The sequence below is a fragment of the Corvus kubaryi genome, unplaced genomic scaffold (genome assembly GCF_017639235.1).
Source record: "Corvus kubaryi isolate FWS band 111438036 unplaced genomic scaffold, C.kubaryi_AGA036_p1.0 37322, whole genome shotgun sequence".
NCBI lineage: Eukaryota > Metazoa > Chordata > Aves > Passeriformes > Corvidae > Corvus > Corvus kubaryi.
The window spans coordinates 5,175,424-5,185,523 of record NW_024581101.1 but is presented as its reverse complement, the minus strand read 5'-3'; positions in this window follow the sequence as shown (position 1 = coordinate 5,185,523).

The following is a 10,100-nucleotide window of genomic DNA, read 5'->3' as shown; positions in this document are numbered from 1 at the left end:
AGATGCAGCTCCCTCCTCTGCCTACAGGGATTGTTAAATCTCTCAGAAGAGTCCTAATTAGTGTGCTATGAGGTATTCTATGGAAGAATGCTCTTGGTTGCTCACGATGTTATTGCACTTGGCATTAGATAATTAAATCTTTACTGGAGAAAAGATGCAAGGGAAAGGCAGGGGGATGGGGGTGGAGGGGGAGAGAGAGTGCACCAACACAACTTTTAAACAACATATGTGAGAAATTCAGACTTGTATTCTCATTCCTATAAATACAACCTCACTTCACACTACGTAGTCATTGAAGGAGGGAACATGTATCTCCCCATCCCAAGTAGCCTTCTATCAACTAGACATTTAAATTTGTTTTTAATTAAATGTTAGGGGGTTTTGGGGAGACTCAGAGGGTCTGTTGTTGCACATGCTCATAGCACTTCTTTCCTGCAGGGAGGGTCAGACCCCTTCAGTGAGCAGAAATCCATTTGTGTCCCTGAGCGGCTGGACTTGGAGATAAATCCTTTCAGCAAGGTTGCTGAGGAGTGCAAGGCATGCAGGAGGCACAGATTTATGTGTGTGATCTTGGTGCCTCTGAAGTGAAAGTTTAGCATGTGATAAGGCAGACGTATGGCTGGAGTGTTTAATTTGATCAGGGAGCTGTAACACAAGTTTTTGTGAGTGCCCCTCAGTCTCTGCTATGAGGTCACTGTGTTGTTTTATTATTTTGGGACATGACAACAGATGGAAAAGGGCTTCTCTGCTTAATGTCAGTTATGTTTGTGACTGAATAGCCTATAGAGTTCTATTGATACAGCTGCTAAAACCATTAAACTCTACAGCTCAGGGGGCAGGGGAGGGGCTCTGCTGGGAGGGAGATTTTCTTCTGATTTTAATTCCTGGTCAAAATATATTTGTGTGTGTGTGTCTATATATAAACATACTAGAAAGGTGTGCCTGGCAAATTATTTCTGTGGTGACAATTTTTTAATTCAATCTGTGGTCTTTGCAGGTGATAGCCTAAGTATGTATGGTTTTCAGAAGCTGCATATTGAGGCAGTGATGAACAGGTTCCATAATTGTTATTTCTGGGCTTTTTGTAATGCTTTAATAAGAGTTATACCTGAAGTTCATACTCTTCTGTGTGAGACTGGAATATGTAATCTAGTAAGGGGAACTTCTCTTGTGTCATTCCAAGGTTCTACATTTATGAAAAGTTCTGTGGCTTGAGAAAAGAGAGACCTCCTCTTGAGACTTCCATCATTGCCTCAGTCAGGGTAAAAGCAATATTTCACTGCTTTTAAACCTAGAAAAAGGGAGTTATAATTAGTACTGTTCACTGAAGGCTTTCAAAGACTGTTACAGTCTGAGGGTGCTTCAAGGCTTAGGGAGGGCAAGGTCAGAGTTTCCAGCATTATGATCCCATTAGTGCAGAGCACTTTAGCTAATCTTTGCTGTGTTAGGACTAAGTTAACCCCAGAGCTAGAAAAGGTGCTGAGAGTGCAACAGGCAGGACTTAAGAGTTGCTGCATCCTCGGAGAATGCCCCCCTGGGAATGCTGATCCATGTCCTAACAGAGTGCTCTGGCTGCAGCTGCGCCATCAGGGGTTTGAAGAGAACTTGCTGTGAGCGCTTCTATTTGTGGTTAGATATCCAAAATACCAAACATGCTCTCTCCTACTAAACTACCTGCCTTGGGTCTCTCTGGAAACTCTCAAACTCTCTGCATCTTGCTAGACTTACAGAGATTTCTGTTTGAACATAATGATATTCTTGATTTGGTGTACACTCTTCGATCCCTCATTACCCAAAGGATTTATTTCAATAATGAGGGAAATTATCTCTTTATATAATTGCAATTTTTTTTGTATTCCTCTGACTCAAAGGCAATTATAAGTACAAAACAGAAGTTTCATATTTTGATATACAGTGACTCCTGCAAAGGAAAGTTCTTGAGTACACTCTTTAAGTGAGATGCTGCATGAAATTAAGCTACAGTTACATTATGAAGAGTAGGAAGCTTCCAAACTTGAAGAAAAAATGAGTTTAAACGCTGAAGCTCCAGAGGATTCTGGCAAGCTCTTCCAGTCTCAGAATTGCAACACATCTTTACTTTGAGACATTTGTAATGTGGTAAAAAGAGTTTCTTTAGCTGAAGTTAGACTTTGTCCCTCAGTGCGGTCGTTGCAGAATTTACTGTCTTTGGGATTTGCTAGCTGTGACTCTGGAGAAGGCCTGCACCCCATGAGCATCAGAACGTTCTTTCCTCTGCTTCTTTCTAATTATTCATTGCACTTTTTAAATTGATCTGCAGGATCTTTACATCATCGATCATTCTTATCACTTACATCATACCTTGATCAGTTATAGCAGAAAAATTAGGGGAAAAGACTTTAAAAGTGAATTTGGTTAACAAAGTGAAGATCAAAAATATTTCCTCCTTACTGTTTACTCCATCCTGAAAAAATGCACAAATTAAACTACGGAGCTCAGTTAATGAGCTAGTCACAAGTGTAAAGTTCAGCTGCGCTGACTTTTGCTATAATCAGGAGATTATTAGAATACAGCAGGTTTTCAATGCCATGTCAGTGACCCAGTGAGCCATGGAATGGAGTGTGTCAAGCCCTGGCCGTGCTCTCTGCTCCCAGTGCTCACCTCCTGTGTGTGGGGATGTGAGGGCAGCAGGCTGGGGTGTAAACCTTCAGCTGTCCTGTCCATGCTCTGTCTCAGCCCTCTTGGCCCTGTGGCTTTGGACTCTGCAGTCATCTAAGCACCTTCTTCTCTCAAGGATCTCCTAACTTATTTTTACTGCTGGATTTCAAGAGTTTATTACTCTTTGACCAATTTTCTTTCTATTACTTTTCTATTGTTACTTATTTCTGGAAGCTCTTTCAAAGTGTAGAGATTACACCTCAGCTAAAAGTGGCCAGGGCTTGCACAAAGGTGTCTGTCTCTTCTCACCTAAATATGATTTATAATCTAGGTATATAAACATAAGGGCACCGCATGAAGGAGAAATTAAGCTCAATATTGCATGAAAATTATCACTTTGTCTTCATTTTATCTATTTATCCTGCATAAGTAGCTTTGTGACAACTTTTGAGAAGGCCAATTCTCAGCAAAGGCTATAGGTGTTTGCTGGAGAAGTAATGACACATAAATCACTTTTGTTCCTTCTGCAACCATTTTTTTTCCACTGGAAGTTCAAGGCTCTGCTTTTTCTGCTTGTGTGATGAGTTACACCAGCTGAAGTTGGGATTTGTTCACAAATCTGTAAGGAAGCTGATTTTGCTCAGGACAAAAGACATCAGCTCCTGAATCCTGTTTCCCATCCCATCGTGTCTCTGAGGTCTTCTGGTCTGTGGTTGTGTCACAGCGCAGGATTTCTGGTTTTGACAAAAGAAGCACATTCCTCTTTTTATTGCTGGCTGTAGTTTCCTCTGTTATCAGTTTAGGACATTATTTTCTTGTCTGTTCTGCTGCTCTCTAGTGCTTCCACATCCACATTTCTATTCACACTTCATCCACATCCATTTTCATACTTCTGTCACGAGTCTTTCAGAGGGCATTTAAGCAATGAGCAAATTAAATTGCATTAACATATTAGCATTGTTAAATGCATTATATACCAGCCCTGAGATATCACCAGTGTTATAGAAATTGCCCTCCAGAACACAGTAACAACAAACTGAGCTGAATAGGCACCTTTTCCTACCCAGATTGTGGCCTGCAGCAGTTTTGCTTCTCCTTTCCTTCTGCTGTTGCCATTTCCCCTCTGAACATTAAAATCCCAGATGTATTTTTTTTTTTTCTTATGTTTGGCGTAACTTAGTGATGAGGACTTCTGGAACATATGGACTCTTTTGGAAAACACAATTATCCAAGGGGTAGCTAAAAGACAGTTCATGAGTTCAGCCTCCTGCATTGCTACTTCATTTACCCACGACATTCCCAGGCTTGCTGCAGTATCTGTAAGGAAGGAAGCAAACTTAATTCCAAAGTCAATGTTAAATGAATTTATAAGTCATGCACACTTTGCACAAGTATCTTCTTCCATGAACTTGAATTGTCACGTTAATTCAGTTTTCTCCTAAAGGGCTTTGAGAGTGATAATCTCATTTCCTCATCTAGTTTCACATGTAACAGAGATGAGGAAGTGTTGGCCTTGAGCATAAAATCCTTCAAATGCATAACAGTATTTTAGGAGTCTTAAAATATAGTGAGCTTGATGTTTTCTTTTAAAAAATACACTCAGAATGAATACCTGAAAAATATGCTGCATAATGAAATGAGATATGAAGTGATTGCCTTGAGAAGAACTTACAAAGATGATTTTTGCCCTTCAACTCATGCTCTATACTGAGCATTTCTCTCACATATTATTTTCCAAGTGGATTTTGGTGCCAGTAAATAATGAGTCTTTGAAATGGCTGGAAGTCAAGAAACTTCTTCTCCCAGGAATAAAGAACACTTTTTTACACAATCCCCTCTACCCTGCAGCCTTATTCTGGAAGCAAGCTGCAGCTCCAGTGGATAACCCACTCAAATTTGAATGGGCAATCAGTCGTGAGCCTCTCTGAATGCCCAGGGGGAAGGATGTGCTCCTTCATTAGACAAAGAAGAGAGGATCAAATAGGAAAATTCCAGTTTGTCATTTTACATAGATGTGGTAACAACAGAAGTGAAGTGTCTGGTTCTGCTGGCTGGGCATTGATCAGGTGCACAGACACAGCGACAGAAATTTGTGCAAGACACTCAGGGGTATTTTCTGCTGCTCTGCTCAGTCTGGGAAGGCACAGGAGCTTGGGGTGGTATCAGAGCTCAGGAGGAGCAGATCTGAATGTTTCCTGAGGAGATTCTGGGGATGGGAGCGTTGATGGCTGTGCAAACAGCTGCTGGGAGTGGCACAGGGGAGGTGCCGGTGAGAAGGAGTTATCCTGGCACACAGGTCTCTGTTCCAGTAGTGTTTGCCTATTTCAGTGCAACTTATTGCTACAGTGACACCCTGGAAACTCAGAAAAGCCACTGTGTGGCTGTAAGGGCAACAAATTCAGTCTGAGCATCAGCTCTACTGGAAACAAAGCTGGCTCTCACCAGGAAATGTGTAGACTGAGATTTCCATTCTGAGAGAGCTTACAACACTGGGTAGAATGTCCTCAAGAACATTTGATAGCACAGCACAGAAATAAATGTGTGCTCAAAAACCAGATCAGAACTTTGTCCTAAATTCGTATTTGTGGCTGGAAGGAGATGGTGATCACAAGACCAGTGAGACCTTCCATGCATTGTGCAAAGCAGATTATTCACAACATCTTTATCTCATGTTACATGCTGAATAAGCCACTACAGGAAAAATTTTCTAAACAATTTTGTAGATCCTCTATCAGCAATAACTTAAATAAAACCCCAAAATACATTATTGTTTTTTTATTTTTCAAATGTGCTGGGAGAACACTGAAAAGTAAGCTTGGATTTTTCACATGGAGGGAGTCTCCCATTTGTGGCCTTCTGGACAATAAGCTGAAAAGGTTCCTTGATAAGTGATGGATTGAGAGAGATTTCCTTTCCTGGTGACTTACTCTGGGTGTAACAGGCAGGAGGGTTGTGCAGTTTTCCTCTTCTTTTGTGATGAGGAACACACCTCTGTGCTAGTGGCAGAGCAAAACGATTCTCCAAGTTTCTATAGGTCAGCCTCAGCTTTCTTTTTTATTTATTTTGACATTTATATAATAATGTCGTTTACATGCAAAATTCTCACCAAGGCCAAAGTCTTCCCTACAAAGACCCAGGCTATCTCTTCAGATATGCATATTTTAGATGCCATGCCTTTAAATTTAACTGGGATTCTGTTGCCTTAAAAAAAATAATTGAGTCTACTGCCCCTGTATCTGTCTCTTCCAGTCTTTTCCTGGTAATAAAGAGTACTATAAATGATAGCTGAATCTGGTAATTAGAAAAGACTTCCCTTTTCTGTCCTGCTTTTTTTTTTTCTCTGTAATGCATTTTGTCTGTTTACTGGCTTGAGGTCCCTTCCCCCTGTGAGACTTATCTTTTTAATGGCAGTCATTTTTAACCTGCACAATTTTTCTGTAAGCATGACATTCACTATCTCTATAATAACAATCATTTGGCTTATGATTGAAACCATTACAGCACTGTACCATGCTGTGAGACTCAAATGCTGGCTTCACTTTTACATTGTTTACTTTCCTATCAGCATGCTGACAGTTCATAACTCTTGGCTACTTCCACACTGCCTGCAATTTCTGTACAGCTTTAGTGGAAATAAAGAACTGCATCCAGCAATTGTTTTTTTTGAATTACTTGCCTAAGCATGCTGGAAACTTGGTATCAAGATGCTGAACTGGACAGTCACTCTATAACACGGCACAAATTTGCTGGTAAACAGGTATAGCACCACTCTTTAAACAACAGGTGAAGTGTAATAGCCAAAGATCAATGAAAACCTTTTTACAACCTAAAGACAAGGTACATTAAGTACTAAATTAATAGACAGATTTATTGCCTGGCCAATCTTGTTTCCTTGCTCCACACGTCTTCTCTCCCTCATTTGAGGGACACTTCCTTTCTTGAAAGTTTAGTCATTATGGTCTGTGAGAGTGAAGAAAACTCATTTTACAGGTGATGGTTTTTGAATTAGTGGACTTTGTTTTGATTATCTAAAGGTTCTAGAGAGATCTTTGCTCCCTGTAATCATTTCACACACTTTTTCCTGCTCTTCAGTTTTCTAAAGGAGTCTGTAGTCAGCCCAGCCAGCAGGAACAGGAGAGGGCATTGCTAGGAAAACTCATTTTAGGACAAACAGGGTCTAGAACCTCAGCACAAGGAACTCTTCAATATGAAAAAATGATTGGGGGTTTCTTTTTTAAAGAGATTTTCAACTTGGATAAATAGAGTGGAGTTCTTACAGCTGTTTCCCAAGTTGTATCTCTGCCATGAGATTCTCAGACATATTTTGAGTCCTGTCTTATTTCAAAGAAAAGATCTAAAGAATTTTTTACATGGAAAGGAATTATTTTTGCAAGGTATCCACCCTGAGGTGTACATATGTTTAACTTGGTCAATGTTTTATGATGCAGACTGTTTCTGATCTGCACATTTTACCCTTAATGAGCCTTCCCTTTAAAATAAACAGTAATGTTCTGGTCTTCTATACATGCAAGTGCGGGTCTTGGTATTGACCAAAAATATATAGTAAAGCCAAACATTTTTGTTGTACTGATTTTACTGCACTCTTTTATTTCTTTTCCTGATTAGGGTTTCTTTTGTAGAAATAGTTTTGTTATTAAAATGAAAAATAGGGTGAGGGAGAACTTTGTGTCTTAAAGATGACTGAAGCTGCCTGTCACAGGCAGTGCAGAGGCAGAATTTGGTTTATGCAAAGATAAATTTGTTTAATAAAATCTCATTTTCCAGGCTTTAATACTAATGAGCTGGAGAGCTTCTACTTTCAGATACTGCTAATGACTTATGAATATGTTACACTGCACACAAGTACAGTGTTACCTGGCTGTACAATTGCACTTCAGGTTTGCCTTGCTTATATTTAAGCTTCAGGAATTGTGTGATTATTCCCTTTTTAAGAAAACATTTGCAATGTGTCTAGTGGTAGATAAAAAGCTTGACATTGTGTTTTAAGCATTTCTTTTAAGTGCTTGACACCTGGAGAAGTCAGAAATATTTCAAAATGGTTTTTAATAAATCTGATGTCTCAAGACTGACAAAATTTTGGAGTGAGTGACTGTAGTTGTAATCTACTTTTTACATATGGCAAGTATTGTTCATAAGGAGCACACACTTGAATATTTTTTGGAGAGGATTGCAGGGGCAGCGTGGGAGGATTTCATCTGAGTCAACTGAGCCAACTTTTTGTGAGATGACTTTATGTGAGAGGACCTCTTGAGGACACACTCAATACCTGCAGATGAAAATGTTCATTTTTCCCAAATTTCTTACCTTCCTTATAAGTGTTTACTGAATTTGTACAACGTAAATTGATGATGTGTTTCGAAGAATACTTGATACCAATTTACACTCTGCATCATGTTGGTGTGGAAATACCCTACTTCCCATTTTTCTTGAGTCCTAACGTCCTAATTCACACCCTCACAAAAGTAAGCAGGTAGAAGGACGGTAGGGCAGAACTTAATTTTGAAACATTCTTCCTCCACTTGAGATTTGCCTTTGTTTTTTGTCTTGAAATTCAAATTGATGGGCAGAGGATAATTCGTGTTAAGGCAGCTGTTATTCAGTCTGAGGGATATCTAATGGGAAGAAAGTGCTCTGAGCTGGGGAACAAAGGGTGACAAATGTCATTCTGCACATCAAGTTCTCCAATAGTTCCCCTGAAGCAGACAGCACATTAGCTTTAAAAAAAAAAAAAAGGAAAGAAAAAAAAAGAGCATTTGAACCAGTACAGTGTCAATATGTTATAAAAGTCTCCTAAACCTCTTGTCATTTGGGATAAGGACATCAATAATAGTCATTGTCAACCTTCATTAAACTCAGATCATCCATTTTTTTGTCCCTCAGGGTGTTTTTCATTGATATTTTCCCTGGAAAGAGAAAAGGCCCTACATCAAGCTAGTGTATAAAGCTTGATTCCTTTCCTCAGGGTTTTTAGTACAAGAGAAACAAATTATTTTAATTACTCTTTTTCTGTTTTGATTTTTTTTTTATTCTTTATTTGTTCAGTTGGTTTTTCTTCTGAACTCCTCTCGGGTGCTTAACCTGTTTCTAGTTGCAGAAGAGCCCTGGCTCATTAATCCACATAAAAAAGTCCAAGAAAAAGGGAATGTTCCACTTGCAAACAAAAAAGAAGATGTTGAGAAAACTAGATCCATGCTTCCCTTTCTCTAGGGATTTGTCTCCACATTGTTGCTGATCTTCCTCAGTTTACTCATTTCTGGAGTTTAGGTTTTAGACCCTTGTTAGCTCTTGCAGGTTGATTTACCAGCACTACCTGAGTTCTTTGGGATTCTTTTGGAAAAGACAAAAAGAAAGATAAAATTCCTGGCTGTGGATTGAGTTTGATGTCTTTGCCAACATAGGAGGTAGGTGGCAGGTGTTTTCAAGCATGGATGTTGGTATTCAGAAATGAGTATCTTAGACCTATTTGACTTTTTCTGAAGAAGAGAAGGAAATTATTTTCTATGCAGTGAGTTATTTTCTCAGACCTTGTTAGAGATTTTGCCTAGAAGTAGATAAATATTCTCACAGAAAAAAATCCAAGAAAAACAGAACAAAACTGAACAAAAAAACCTTATCAAAAAAACCCTGTGATCACATTTTTGTGCGCCAGGCAAAGAATTTGGTGAGTAAAAAGACATCTCTGATCAATGTAGGAGCTGGGGTGCATGAAACAGTCCTTTAAAAATATGCATCAGTGGAGTTCCACATAGTAGTTAATTTCTTTGCTTGCCTTGTGAGGTTTTATGGGTTTGTCTTTTGGGGGTTTTTTTGGATGAATTTTGACCAACCAATCCCACTCGATGTTTCATTAGTGCAGTGTTTGCAGAGCTCAGGAAATTTCTTTCTCTGGTGTCACTTTTAAGAGACCCTTCAGGTGGTGAATGTGCTCATCATCCTGCTTTTGTCGGTGCAACGGGACTTCATTACGGTGTGCAAGCACTTGAAAGGGCAGAGCCTGCTGAGCGAGAGACCCGTGCATCTTGTGAGGGAAGGTGTCCTAGAGTGTCATTATGAGCTGTCAATGCAATCGTACCTCAGGCCATTCCCACAACATATCTAATTCTGTTCCCCTCTGACCCCTTTCATGCCAGAAAATGGCAGAATTGTGCAGTTGTGCCTTTGAAAAGTGGTGGAGAGCCTGGCACAATGGATTCCTTATAATGTCATAGAGCACATTGAGCCAGGCCCACGGGGATTTTGAAAGGGATGAAATTACGCTGATCATCATATGGGGCAGTTAAGTCTTATCTTCAATCTTACAAATCAAACATGGGCATTCTCTTGTTTCCTTGAAAGCCACTCTATAAAATGATTCATGAAATGATTGTGCCTGAACTTACACCATATTTTTCAAAACAGCTCAAATCCAATGATTCTCTGTGAGCCTTTCTAACACCAGGGCA